Source organism: Hyperolius riggenbachi, chromosome 1 (genome assembly GCF_040937935.1).
Source record: "Hyperolius riggenbachi isolate aHypRig1 chromosome 1, aHypRig1.pri, whole genome shotgun sequence".
Taxonomy (NCBI): Eukaryota; Metazoa; Chordata; class Amphibia; order Anura; family Hyperoliidae; genus Hyperolius; species Hyperolius riggenbachi.
Genome location: NC_090646.1, coordinates 72974017 through 72988957, shown reverse-complemented (window position 1 = coordinate 72988957; position 14941 = coordinate 72974017).

The window sequence follows — 14941 nt, the reverse complement described above, 5'->3', positions numbered from 1 at the left end:
CTTTGTGAGACACAACAACCCAGGCCTTGCATGAGAACATAAAGCGTGCGGATATAGCAGCAATGCTTTTTGCTGCCATGTAGTCATAAATGTAATACAGATGAGAGGTTCAATAAACAGGGACCGGAAACGCTACACCATCCAAGATGTTCATTGGTCATGTTACTTGGTTGGGGTCCTGGAGTGTTGCGTAGTCATTTCCAATCCAGGATTGATTCATTTTAATTTGAGTCAGACGGTCTGCATTTTCTGTGGAGAGGCGGATACGCCGATCTGTGACGATGCCTCCGGCAGCACTGAAACAGCGTTCCGACATAACGCTGGCTGCCGGGTAAGCCAGCACCTCTATTGCGTACATTGCCAGTTCGTGCCAGGTGTCTAGCTTCGATACCCAATAGTTGAAGGGTGCAGATGGATTGTTCGACACAGCTACGTCATCTGACATGTAGTCCTTGACCATCTTCTCCAGGCGATCGGTGTTGGAGGTGGATCTGCTCGCTTGCTGTTCAGTGGGCTGCTGCTGCATGGGTGTCAGAAAATTTTCCCACTCCAAGGACACTGCCGATACCATTCCCTTTTGGGCACTAGTTGCGGCTTGCGTTGTTTGCTGCCCTCCTGGTCGTCCTGGGTTTGCGGAAGTCAGTCTGTCGGCGTACAACTGGCTAGAGGAGGGGGAGGATGTCAATCTCCTCTCTAAAGTCTCCACAAGGGCCTGCTGGTATTCTTCCATTTTGACCTGTCTGACTCTTTCTTCAAGCAGTTTTGGAACATTGTGTTTGTACCGTGGATCCAGAAGGGTATAAACCCAGTAATTGGTGTTGTCCAAAATGCGCACAATGCGTGGGTCACGTTCAATGCAGTCTAGCATGAATTGAGCCATGTGTGCCAGAGTCCTACCAGAATCCTCATCATCCTCTTGTGAGCGTTGTGATAGTTGTTGTGATGCATCATAGTCGTCACCTTCCTCCTGGTCTGCTTCTGCTGACCATTCGCGCTGAATTGTGGAAGTCCAACGTGCACCACTCTGGCCCTCGTCAGTGGTGGCATGAAATTCCTGCTCCAACTCCAGCTGTTCCTCCTCCTCTTCTTCGTCATAGCTGCTGGGGCCAGCGTTCCCTGAGGCGGATGGCCTGATGTTGGTACCATCACGCTGATCGTTTTCTCCTTCAGATTCCCCCAGTTGCATCATGACAGCTGTTTCCTTGATTTTCAACATTGACCTCTTCAGTAAACACAGCAGTGGTATGGTAATGCTGACTGAAGAGTTGTCACTGCCCACAAGCAACGTGGATTGCTCAAAATTTTGGAGGACTTGGCAGAGGTCCAACATGTTGGCCCAATCGGATCCACAGAAGCTTGGCAGCTTTCCGGATGCGCCTCGGTACTGCGCCGTCATGTACTGGACCACTGCACTCTTCTGCTCACAAAAGCGGGCTAGCATGTGCAGCGTAGAATTCCAGCGCGTAGGGACATCACACAGCAAGCGATGGTGGGGGAGATTGAAGCGCTCCTGCATCTTGGCGAGTGCCCCCGAAGCAGTACTGGAATTTCTACAATGTTTGGCCACTCGACGCACCTTCAACAGAAGATCGGCCACGCCTGGGTATGTCCTCAGGAACCGCTGAACTACTAGGTTCATCACGTGCGCCAGGCAAGGGATGTGTGTCAGCTTAGCCAACCTTAAAGCGCGAATGAGATTACTCCCATTATCACACACAACCATGCCCGGTTTCAGGTCCAGCGGTGCCAGCCACAAATCCGTCTGTTCCTTTATTCCCTTCCAAATTTCCTCCCCTGTGTGCTGCTTATCCCCAAGGCAGATCAGCTTCAGCAACGCTTGCTGACGCATGCCAACAGCTGTGCTGCACTGCTTCCACGATCCTACTGCTGCTGGGTTAGCGTTTCCGGATGAGGTACAGCTTTGAGATGCGTTGGAGGAGAAGGAGTCAGAGAGGTAGGTGCTGCTGTTGTTATCCAGTGGGAGGGACGGCGGTGCAGCTGTTTGTGGCGTGGGCAACACCCGCGCCGTAGCAGGTGAGGAATCGCTGCCAGGCTCCACAAGGTTCACCCAGTGCGCGGTAAGGGAGATGTATCGACCCTGGCCGAACGCACTCGTCCAGGTGTCAGTGGTGAGGTGAACCTTGCAGGCAACGGCATTCTTCAAGCTTCGGGTTATTTTGCTGACCACGTGCTCATGCAACTCAGGCACTGCAGAGCGCGCAAAGTGGTAGCGGCTGGGAACCACGTAACGTGGGATGGCCACTGACATCATGCCCTTGAAGCTGTTTGTCTCCACCACTCGATATGGCAGCATTTCGCAGGCCAGAAGCTTGGCTATGCTGGCTGTTACTGCCACGGCCCGGGGGTCATTTGCTGGCAATTTCCTCTTGCGCTCAAACATCTCCGACACAGACAACTGAACCGTAGCGCTGCACACGGAAGGGCTGTTGGTTGTTGTGTTTGATGAACACTGGGAGACCTCAAGAGCACTACTCCGGAAAGTGACAGTGTCAGCGTCGTCTGATGTTTGTGAATGTTGTGAACCACGCAATGGCTGGGCTACCGCTGCTGCTGAGGCGGGTCTGGTGGTGAGTCTGGTGAACCCAAGGGAGGCAGTGTTGCTGGTACCCTGTCCTGCCGAGTTTGCCCACAGAGTGGGATGTTTGGATAGCATGTGGCGGCTCATGCTGGTGGTGGAGAGGTTGTTAATACTTTTCCCCCTGCTCAGGCGGGTCTTGCACACCTTGCAAATCGCCATGGTAACATCCTCAGTGCAGTCTTCAAAGAAAGCCCAGACTTTGGAGCACCTGCCTTGCTGGCGATTTCTGTTTGCTCCTCTTTTGCCTCTCACTTGAACTTCCACGCTTGTGGTGCCTGAAATTGCGCGCCGCCTACCTTGTGGCACAAGGCGAACTCGTGCAGCAGTGGGTTCTTCAACAGACTCATCTGTGCTGCTGCTACGACGGCGATGTTCTCGTTCACAAACAAAATCTGGGTCTCTGTCCACATTGTCCATACCCTCCTCTTCCATCTCCTCAAACTCGTCATATGTCATTGTGGGGGGCCGCCGCCGTGGAGTAGAGCTCCCCAGAACAACCTCTGCGCAGCTCACTCCAACGTCGTCTTCCAGATCTTGTCGGCCGACCTCCTGCAATTGCAACCCCTCCTGCCCAACTTGCTCTGGGATTTGGGTTTCCGAGTCCTCCTCGGACTCGCCTTGTATTTCAGTGCGCGGTGCATTTCCCACAGTTAATGGTTGTGAATCCGGGCACAACATTTCTGGCTGTTCCTCCATTGACCTTTGAAAGGTGGAAGTTTGTTGGGCTGGGAATAGCTCCTGCGAATACACCATTGTGTCCTGAGGTAATTCATCGGACTGGTTATCTGGCAGTTGTGTGCGTGGTGTCGCTGCCGGTTGTGTCAGCTTTGTGCCCACTGGCTCCTTGTAACTGGCTGAGGACTCGGACCTCGTGCGTGATGTGCTGGTGCTGCTTAACCCACTGCTGGACGCTTGAGAGGTCATCCAAGTAATTATCTGGTCCTGTTCTTTTGGATCTGTGAGGGTTGTTGTCCTGGACAACATGGGCGGTATTGAGTGGGTTTTCTTGGGTGCTCCCCTGTGGCCTGTACGTGAACCGTCAGGGGAAACACCTCTTCCCTTGCCCCTCCCTCTTTCACCGGATTTCTTCCTCATTTCACTTATCCTTACAGTACACGCTGACTGGCAGCAGTACAGTGGCAGTACAAAAATGCTATACAGTAGCATATATAGCATTCTGTTTACTGTTCTGTGTCTGCTGGGAATAGTAGTACACCGCTCGCTCAGCCACACTATATAGCATTCTGTTTACTGCCACTCTGTGTACCTCGCTCAGCCACACTATATAGCATTCTGTTTACTGTTCTGTGTCTGCTGGGAATAGTAGTACACCGCTCGCTCAGCCACACTATATAGCATTCTGTTTACTGCCACTCTGTGTACCTCGCTCAGCCACAGAACAGTAAACAGAATGCTATATAGTGTGGCTGAGCGGTGTACCACTATTCCCAGCAGCGACACAGAGCACAATGCTATACAGTGGCGGGTGAGCGGTGTACCACTATTCCCAGCAGCGACACAGAGCACAATGCTATACAGTGGCGGGTGAGCGGTGTACCACTATTCCCAGCAGCGACACAGAGCACAATGCTATACAGTGGTGGGTGAGCGGTGTACTACTATTCCCAGCAGACACAGAGTGGCAGTAAACAGAATGCTATATAGTGTGGCTGAGCGAGCGGTGTACTACTATTCCCAGCAGACACAGAACAGTAAACAGAATGCTATATAGTGTGGCTAAGCGAGCGGTGTACTACTATTCCCAGCAGACACAGAACAGTAAACAGAATGCTATATAGTGTGGCTGAGCGAGGTACACAGAGTGGCAGTAAACAGAATGCTATATAGTGTGGCTGAGCGAGCGGTGTACTACTATTCCCAGCAGACACAGAACAGTAAACAGAATGCTATATAGTGTGGCTGAGCGAGGTACACAGAGTGGCAGTAAACAGAATGCTATATAGTGTGGCTGAGCGAGCGGTGTACTACTATTCCCAGCAGACACAGAACAGTAAACAGAATGCTATATAGTGTGGCTGAGCGGTGTACCACTATTCCCAGCAGCGACACAGAGCACAATGGTATACAGTGGCGGGTGAGCGGTGTACCACTATTCCCAGCAGCGACACAGAGCACAATGCTATACAGTGGCGGGTGAGCGGTGTACTAGTATTCCCAGCAGACACAGAGTGGCAGTAAACAGAATGCTATATAGTGTGGCTGAGCGAGGTACACAGAGTGGCAGTAAACAGAATGCTATATAGTGTGGCTGAGCGAGCGGTGTACTACTATTCCCAGCAGACACAGAACAGTAAACAGAATGCTATATAGTGTGGCTGAGCGAGCGGTGTACTACTATTCCCAGCAGACACAGAACAGTAAACAGAATGCTATATAGTGTGGCTGAGCGAGGTACACAGAGTGGCAGTAAACAGAATGCTATATAGTGTGGCTGAGCGAGCGGTGTACTACTATTCCCAGCAGACACAGAACAGTAAACAGAATGCTATATAGTGTGGCTGAGCGAGGTACACAGAGTGGCAGTAAACAGAATGCTATATAGTGTGGCTGAGCGAGCGGTGTACTACTATTCCCAGCAGACACAGAACAGTAAACAGAATGCTATATAGTGTGGCTGAGCGGTGTACCACTATTCCCAGCAGCGACACAGAGCACAATGCTATACAGTGGCGGGTGAGCGGTGTACCACTTTTCCCAGCAGCGACACAGAGCACAATGCTATACAGTGGCGGGTGAGCGGTGTACCACTATTCCCAGCAGCGACACAGAGCACAATGCTATACAGTGGTGGGTGAGCGGTGTACTACTATTCCCAGCAGACACAGAGTGGCAGTAAACAGAATGCTATATAGTGTGGCTGAGCGAGCGGTGTACTACTATTCCCAGCAGACACAGAACAGTAAACAGAATGCTATATAGTGTGGCTAAGCGAGCGGTGTACTACTATTCCCAGCAGACACAGAACAGTAAACAGAATGCTATATAGCGTGGCTGAGCGAGGTACACAGAGTGGCAGTAAACAGAATGCTATATAGTGTGGCTGAGCGAGCGGTGTACTACTATTCCCAGCAGACACAGAACAGTAAACAGAATGCTATATAGTGTGGCTGAGCGAGGTACACAGAGTGGCAGTAAACAGAATGCTATATAGTGTGGCTGAGCGAGCGGTGTACTACTATTCCCAGCAGACACAGAACAGTAAACAGAATGCTATATAGTGTGGCTGAGCGGTGTACCACTATTCCCAGCAGCGACACAGAGCACAATGGTATACAGTGGCGGGTGAGCGGTGTACCACTATTCCCAGCAGCGACACAGAGCACAATGCTATACAGTGGCGGGTGAGCGGTGTACTACTATTCCCAGCAGACACAGAACAGTAAACAGAATGCTATATAGTGTGGCTGAGCGAGGTACACAGAGTGGCAGTAAACAGAATGCTATATAGTGTGGCTGAGCGAGCGGTGTACTACTATTCCCAGCAGACACAGAACAGTAAACAGAATGCTATATAGTGAGGCTGAGCGGTGTACCACTATTCCCAGCAGCGACACAGAGCACAATGCTATACAGTGGCGGGTGAGCGGTGTACCACTATTCCCAGCAGCGACACAGAGCACAATGCTATACAGTGGCGGGTGAGCGGTGTACCACTATTCCCAGCAGCGACACAGAGCACAATGCTATACAGTGGTGGGTGAGCGGTGTACTACTATTCCCAGCAGACACAGAGTGGCAGTAAACAGAATGCTATATAGTGTGGCTGAGCGAGCGGTGTACTACTATTCCCAGCAGACACAGAACAGTAAACAGAATGCTATATAGTGTGGCTAAGCGAGCGGTGTACTACTATTCCCAGCAGACACAGAACAGTAAACAGAATGCTATATAGTGTGGCTGAGCGAGGTACACAGAGTGGCAGTAAACAGAATGCTATATAGTGTGGCTGAGCGAGCGGTGTACTACTATTCCCAGCAGACACAGAACAGTAAACAGAATGCTATATAGTGTGGCTGAGCGAGGTACACAGAGTGGCAGTAAACAGAATGCTATATAGTGTGGCTGAGCGAGCGGTGTACTACTATTCCCAGCAGACACAGAACAGTAAACAGAATGCTATATAGTGTGGCTGAGCGGTGTACCACTATTCCCAGCAGCGACACAGAGCACAATGGTATACAGTGGCGGGTGAGCGGTGTACCACTATTCCCAGCAGCGACACAGAGCACAATGCTATACAGTGGCGGGTGAGCGGTGTACTACTATTCCCAGAAGACACAGAGTGGCAGTAAACAGAATGCTATATAGTGTGGCTGAGCGAGGTACACAGAGTGGCAGTAAACAGAATGCTATATAGTGTGGCTGAGCGAGCGGTGTACTACTATTCCCAGCAGACACAGAACAGTAAACAGAATGCTATATAGTGTGGCTGAGCGAGCGGTGTACTACTATTCCCAGCAGACACAGAACAGTAAACAGAATGCTATATAGTGTGGCTGAGCGAGGTACACAGAGTGGCAGTAAACAGAATGCTATATAGTGTGGCTGAGCGAGCGGTGTACTACTATTCCCAGCAGACACAGAACAGTAAACAGAATGCTATATAGTGTGGCTGAGCGAGGTACACAGAGTGGCAGTAAACAGAATGCTATATAGTGTGGCTGAGCGAGCGGTGTACTACTATTCCCAGCAGACACAGAACAGTAAACAGAATGCTATATAGTGTGGCTGAGCGGTGTACCACTATTCCCAGCAGCGACACAGAGCACAATGCTATACAGTGGCGGGTGAGCGGTGTACCACTATTCCCAGCAGCGACACAGAGCACAATGCTATACAGTGGCGGGTGAGCGGTGTACCACTATTCCCAGCAGCGACACAGAGCACAATGCTATACAGTGGTGGGTGAGCGGTGTACTACTATTCCCAGCAGACACAGAGTGGCAGTAAACAGAATGCTATATAGTGTGGCTGAGCGAGCGGTGTACTACTATTCCCAGCAGACACAGAACAGTAAACAGAATGCTATATAGTGTGGCTAAGCGAGCGGTGTACTACTATTCCCAGCAGACACAGAACAGTAAACAGATTGCTATATAGTGTGGCTGAGCGAGGTACACAGAGTGGCAGTAAACAGAATGCTATATAGTGTGGCTGAGCGAGCGGTGTACTACTATTCCCAGCAGACACAGAACAGTAAACAGAATGCTATATAGTGTGGCTGAGCGAGGTACACAGAGTGGCAGTAAACAGAATGCTATATAGTGTGGCTGAGCGAGCGGTGTACTACTATTCCCAGCAGACACAGAACAGTAAACAGAATGCTATATAGTGTGGCTGAGCGGTGTACCACTATTCCCAGCAGCGACACAGAGCACAATGCTATACAGTGGCGGGTGAGCGGTGTACTAGTATTCCCAGCAGACACAGAGTGGCAGTAAACAGAATGCTATATAGTGTGGCTGAGCGAGCGGTGTACTACTATTCCCAGCAGACACAGAACAGTAAACAGAATGCCATATAGTGTGGCTGAGCGAGGTACACAGAGTGGCAGTAAACAGAATGCTATATAGTGTGGCTGAGCGAGCGGTGTACTACTATTCCCAGCAGACACAGAACAGTAAACAGAATGCTATATAGTGTGGCTGAGCGAGCGGTGTACTACTATTCCCAGCAGACACAGAACAGTAAACAGAATGCTATATAGTGTGGCTGAGCGAGGTACACAGAGTGGCAGTAAACAGAATGCCATATAGTGTGGCTGAGCGAGCGGTGTACTACTATTCCCAGCAGACACAGAACAGTAAACAGAATGCTATATAGTGTGGCTAAGCGAGGTACACAGAGTGGCAGTAAACAGAATGCTATATATAGTGTGGCTGAGCGAGCGGTGTACTACTATTCCTAGCAGCGACACAATGACTGGGGGGACCCTGGCTAGCGTGGCTGGAGCGCAAACTACCCTGCCTGCCTACCCAAAGCTAAACCCACAGACAAATGGCGGAAATATGACGTGGTTCGGGTATTTATTTACCCGAACCACGTGACAGTTCGGCCAATCAGAGCGCGTTCAGGTCCGAACCACGTGACCCGTTCGGCCAATCACAGCGCTAGCCGAACGTTCGGGGAACGTTCGGCCATGCGCTCTTAGTTCGGCCATGCGGCCGAACGGTTTGGCCGAACACCATCAGGTGTTCGGCCGAACTCGAACATCACCCGAACAGGGTGATGTTCTGCAGAACCCGAACAGTGGCGAACACTGTTCGCCCAACACTAAGTACAAACTATATACAGTGAGAAACAAATGTACAGCACAAGATATTGTATCAATACAAGCATAAGCAATACATCAGCCGAATGCTGCCTTGCAAAAAATATGGGCATTACATTAGTATATGGATGCTGGCTATTAGACCATAAGCAAAGATTGTGGGCAATATGACAGCTGAGAGCTGCCTAACATATGTAATGGCATATCATTAGTATACAAATGTTGGCTGAAAGATCAAATGAGCAAAAGCCGCTCTGCACACTGCTCTTGTTGCTCCTAACTAATCCCATTGAGAAAGGATTTCAGGTCCGAAACGCCGCACCGTCTGGGTAATATAGCGGTGTGTTCTCCTTTCGTTTTGGTTTTTATGGACTTGCTCATATCTATCTTGAACTTTTGCTCATTTGATCTGTCAGCCAACATTTGTGTACTAATGATATCCCGTTACATATGTTAGGCACTAGGCAGCTCTCAGCTGTCATATTGCCCACAATCTTTGCTTATGGTCTAATAGCCAGCATCCATATACTAATGTAATGCCCATATTTTTTGCAAGGCAGCATTCGGCTGATGTATTGCTTTTGCTTGTATTGATACCTTGGGCTTGATTCACAAAGCGGTGTAAAGTGTTTGCACGCCTGTGAAAAGCCCTTTATCACGCCTAAACTCAGTTTAGGCGTGATAAGAAGAAACTCGCGCGATCTCCCGCGCGCAAAGTTTTGCGCGCGTAGCGCACCGCGCTGCGCGCAGTGTACCATGCTTCGCGCGCAGCGTCCATTGAGCCCTATGGGACTTTGCGCGCGCAGCGCGGTGCGCTACGCGTGCAAAACTTTGCGCGCGGGAGCTTCGCGCGAAGAGCAGCACAAATCGGTGATAACTCAGCTTTGCACGGCTTATCACGCCTAAAGTCTTTTAGGCGTGATAACTGAGTTATCACCGCTTTGTGAATCAGGGCCCATATGTTGTGCTGTACATTTGTTGCTCACTGTACAGTATATAGTGTGTATTAAGTCTTATGATACTCTTTTTGAGTGATTTGTCAGTATCTTTAATACATATCCTTTTGCATGTATATACATGGTGTGCATGTCATCTATTGTTTTATATGGGTTATATATTATTGTACACAGCACCCAATTCATTTGATTAGCCTCATATTGTTGATGATTTGATACAATTAGGTGTGCATCCTCATTTTTCTTTCCTTCACCACAATATCAGTCATACCGCGCCCCCTGATGATCCGTTTGTGAAAAGGAATTGATTTCACATGTAAAAGGGGGTATCAGCTACTGATTGGGATAAAGTTCAATTCTTGGTCAGAGTTTCTCTTTAACCTCTTATCACAAGGTAAGACTGTTCCTATTACTTACCTCCACTCACTAAGCAATATATCACAGTTGGGGCACCTCCTCCCATCTTGCATAAGAAACATAGAGGCTGTCATTGTTGGGTTCCTAAAAATGCTGATTGCCTGACTATAAGGCCTCTTGCACACTGCAAGCGATTCAGATTCAGATTCCGCTTTTTAATCAGTTTTTACATCCGATTCAGATTCTGATTTGCAGTTTGCTCCTTGCACACTGCAAATCGGAATCTGAATCGGATGTAAAAACTGATTAAAAAGCGGAATCTGAATCTGAATCGCTTGCAGTGTGCAAGAGGCCTAATGCTGATCCTCTGTACAAGTATGCAGATCCTGATTTTACTTTCCTAGTCAGCAAGCTGTACACGAAAGAGAGAGGCTGCTGCATATGGGTGGTACACATGGAAGGGCAGGGCTGGATTTCTGGACAGGCCACAATGGCCTGGGCCTTGGGTGGCTGCAGCCAATGGGGGCAGCTGGACACAGTAGAGCGGTTGCTGCATGTGGAACAGGCTGCTGTATATGGATGGTACACATGGAAGGGGGGCTGCATATGGAGTGCATAAGCTGCTTATAGAAAGAGAGCAACAAGAAGACTGGACAAGGGGTGTAAAATGTATAAATCTGTCTTTGCTGACAAGGTAATATACATAGCTCCGCCCCCAAACAGTGATGTGCTCCCTGCTGGACAGGAAGTACATGAGTGTTTTTCGGGCCATTCGACACGTATGATGATGTGTGCTGCTCCATAGACTCCAATGCAGATGCCTGCCATGCTATACCACTCGGCATTGCACTGCAGAGTCTATATCGCCCCTGCATCGTCAGAAGCACTTCCCCCACCTCACATTGCACCACAGGTAGTGGGCCAATCTCCGGGACATGATATGAGCCTAAATAAAATAAAGAAAATCTTAAATAAATCCATTTTAGACTTAGCTGTATGTTATATAATGTGATTTCCAGCCAGCTACTGAATATGAGAGGTTCTGTGTGGATTGCACTAGCTTCATGCTGGTATCTGGTAGGAGTCATGTGCTGCTGATAAGATTGGATGTGAGTTGATGCAAATGATATGCTAATAATATTATACAAATATATGCATAGCTGTAGTATAGCTGTATGTCGCATGGCAGGCGTGGGGAGACCTTGTGCTGTTTAATACACAGGTGTGCTACCTGAGATCTGATGTCCAGCATTTTATTGGCTTATTTAAATCATTAGTCTCATAAGATCTCATCTTGATTTATGTTTGTTGGTTGGATATCTTCTGACAGAAAGAACATATCCTCACATTTTCTATCTGAATTAAAGTGTCAAGTCAACCAGGGACAAATTTGTACTTTTTTGCCACCCAAGGCCCAATATCACCAGCCGCCCCATTACAATTGCAGTGTTAGTATAAGGTAATCGGACATGGGAAGGGAAGGGGGAGGGGGGTAGCGATACTGATAGATCAGGAAATCAGGGTTAGGCACTTACAAAAAAAAAAAAAGTGGTTAAGTCCTTTGGCAATTTAAGGTGAGGCTAGACATTTGAGAACGGGATTATGGGAAAAGGGATATAATTAAGTATTAGGTTAGGGTTACAGTTCACAAGATTAGGGTGTCAGTGACATGACTATGTTCTCTGTAAAGTGCTGTAGAAAATGTTAGTGCATCAGCTGCAATGTATATTCCCATTGGCAACGCACCTGAGGGGGGCACTGTGGACACTTAAAGGGGTCTCAAATCTCCTTTAGTGTTCAGCTGAGCTCTTCAAATTGTTCTTGATTTATAGAGAAATGTGTCAAAGATTTGTATATAGATGAGAGAAATGAAATATTTTCACCCATTTGTGCTAGACAATTACCTGATCCTAATGCAGCTGCATGCGTGACATGTGGCAGCCAGTGTTTACATTGCTGCTAAAAGAGGAAGGAGGTTTTTGTATGGCTCTGTATCACTGTGTGTATGGGAGGCTGCTACTCTGCTGACAGTGATAGACGGCTTCATCTTCCTCCTTCACACCAGCGATTCTGAGAGTGAAATCCAGTCCATATCCAGATCCACTGAACCTGACTGGGGCTCCAGAGTGAAGATTGCTTGCCCAATACATAATCAGTGCTGGAGGTTGTCCTGGTTTCTGCTGGTACCACTGTAAGTCATTGCTGATGTCAGTACTGGCTTTACATGCCATGGTGACCAGTGGCGGACATACGGCCGTGCAGGCCGTGCCGCCGCACGAGGGCCCCTGAAGTTCCGTTTTCTTCAGGGGCCCATTAAGTATTTTTTTTTTTTAATTTTTTTTTTATTATTTTATTCCCCGGGGGGCCCCCCGATTCCTATCCTCCCTCCCTCCCTCCCTCACCTCGGGGGGCCCCCCTCCCGATATGCGCGGCGGGAGAGCGAGCGAGCGAGCGGCAAATGCAGGAAGTCTTTAGGGCTCTCCAGGCATCCGCTAGAGGCCCAGCCGCTTAGTCTCCAATATGTCTCCAGTTGGAGACATATTGGAGACTCAGCGGCTGGGCCTCTAGTCCGCTAGAGGCCCAGCCGCTTAGTCTCCAATATGTCTCCAGTTGGAGACATATTGGAGACTCAGCGGCTGGGCCTCTAGCGGATGCCTGGAGAGCCCTGAAGACTTCCTGCATTTGCCGCTCGCTCTCCCGCCGCGCATATCGGGAGGGGGCCCCCCGAGGTGAGGAAGGAAGGGAGGGAGGGAGGATAGGAGTCGGGCCCCCCACCCGGATAGCTACCCACCCGTCTACCTAACCACCTACCCACCCGGCTACCTACCTACCCACCCACCAGGCTTCCTACCTACCCACCCGACTACCTAACCACCCACCAGGCTTCCTACCTACCTACCCACCCGGCTACCTACCCACCCACCAGGCTTCCTACCTAACCACCCACCCAACTACCTAACCACCCACCCGGCTACCTACCCACCCGGCTACCTACCCACCCACCAGGCTTCCTACCTAACCACCCACCCGGCTACCTACCCACCCGGCTACCTACCCACCCGGCTACCTACCTACCTACCCACCCGGCTACCTACCTACCTAACCACCCACCCGGCTACCTACCTAACCACCCACCCGGCTACCTACCTAACCACCCACCCGGCTACCTACCGGGCTAGTTACCAACCCACCCACCAGGCTACCTACCCACCCACCCGGCTACCCACCCACCCACCAGGCTACCTACCTACCTACCCACCCGGCTACCTACCTAACCACCCACCCGGCTACCTACCTAACCACCCACCCGGCTACCTACCGGGCTAGTTACCAACCCACCCACCAGGCTACCTACCCACCCACCAGGCTACCTACCCACCCACCAGGCTTCCTACCTACCCACCCGGCTACCTACCTACCCACCCGGCTACCTACCCACCCACCAGGCTTCCTACCTACCCACCCGGCTACCTACCTACCCACCCACCCGGCTACCTACCTACCCACCCACCCGGCTACCCACCCACCAGGCTTCCTACCTACCTACCCACCCGGCTACCTACCTAACCACCCACCCGGCTACCTACCTAACCACCCACCCGGCTACCTACCGGGCTAGTTACCAACCCACCCACCAGGCTACCTACCCACCCACCAGGCTACCCACCCACCAGGCTACCTACCTAACCACCCACCAGGCTACCTACCTAACCACCCACCCGGCTACCTACCTAACCACCCACCCGGCTACCTACCTAACCACCCACCCGGCTACCTACCGGGCTAGTTACCAACCCACCCACCAGGCTACCTACCTACCCACCCACCAGGCTACCTACCTAACCACCCACCCGGCTACCTACCGGGCTAGTTACCAACCCACCCACCAGGCTACCTACCCACCCACCAGGCTACCCACCCACCCACCCGGCTACCTACCTAACCACCCACCCGGCTACCTACCTAACCACCCACCCGGCTACCTACCTAACCACCCACCCAGCTACCTACCAGGCTAGTTACCAACCCACCCACCAGGCTACCTACCTACCCACCCACCAGGCTACCTACCTAACCACCCACCCGGCTACCTACTGGGCTAGTTACCAACCCACCCACCAGGCTACCTACCTACCCACCCACCGGGCTACCTACCTACCTACCTAGTTACCCACCCACCCACCAGGCTACCTACCCACCCACCCACTCACCCACCCACCCACTAGGCTACCTATCCACCCAACCACCCATGGGAGCTGCGCGCCGGATGGAGGCTGGGACAGGAGGTCTGCTGCTGCAGGTGAGTAAATGTTTTTGTTTTATTTATATTAGCAGGTGTATGTTCTGGGCAGGTCTGCCACATGATTGCATGTATTTTCTGGGCATATCTGCCGACATGATTGCACGTATTTTCTGGGCATATCTGCCGACTTGTTTGCACGTATTTTCTGGGCATATCTGCCGACTTGATTGCATGTATTTTCTGGGCATATCTGCCGACTTGTTTGCACGTATTTTCTGGGCATATCTGCCGACTTGATTGCATGTATTTTCTGGGCATATCTGCCGACTTGATTGCACGTATTTTCTGGGCATATCTGCCGACATGATTGCACGTATTTTCTGGGCATATCTGCCGACATGATTGCACGTATTTTCTGGGCATATATGTGTATTTTCTTGAGAAAACCTGCACAATTATGTGAATTTTCTGGGGAAAGGGTCACCAAAACTTGG